Source organism: Etheostoma spectabile, chromosome 2 (genome assembly GCF_008692095.1).
Source record: "Etheostoma spectabile isolate EspeVRDwgs_2016 chromosome 2, UIUC_Espe_1.0, whole genome shotgun sequence".
Taxonomy (NCBI): domain Eukaryota; kingdom Metazoa; phylum Chordata; class Actinopteri; order Perciformes; family Percidae; genus Etheostoma; species Etheostoma spectabile.
This window is the reverse complement of record NC_045734.1, coordinates 25,377,034-25,377,547: the sequence shown is the minus strand read 5'-3', so window position 1 is coordinate 25,377,547 and position 514 is coordinate 25,377,034. Positions and strand designations below refer to the sequence as shown.

General features: G+C 31.3%; 1 pseudogene; it reads left to right on the top strand.

Annotated features, from left to right (window-relative positions):
• Positions 1 to 209, top strand: part of LOC116701963 (olfactory receptor 10K1-like) — a 2,976-nt pseudogene extending 2,767 nt beyond the window's left edge.
• Positions 210 to 514: the final 305 nt, after the last annotated feature.

Genomic DNA, 514 nt, shown 5'->3' with positions numbered 1-514 from the left:
TGTTGGTTTTAATCAGTTTCTCCTGTTTGCTTTTTTATGATGTCACTATAGCTCGAATAGAGTCCAATTTTCCTAAAACTGCACGCTTAATAATGACGTTACAAATAATTTTGTATCATCCTCTGTTTAACCCACTCATATACGGGCTCAAAATGAAAGAAATTTCTAAACACCTCAAAAGATTGTTCTGTTCAGCCAAAATGATTTGATGTAATAACACTGATTACTAATGTACAGGCACTTCTTCTGAAATAACCATGCTGAGATGTGAGTTGTTGAAAGGTTCAGTAAATACACAATACTCAGTATATACACAATACTGAGTTATACCACAATACTGAGTATTTACTGTTAAAGAGACTGTTTGTTATGGGAATAGCAAGGTGTCTTGATTTTGAACTTTGTGATGGTTAATATTTGTGTGAATACAAAAATAACAACTCTGTTCTACATTATCAAGTCATCTTAAATGTAGTTTTTCTGTATTTTATTTACTGTCATAAATGTAATTAGC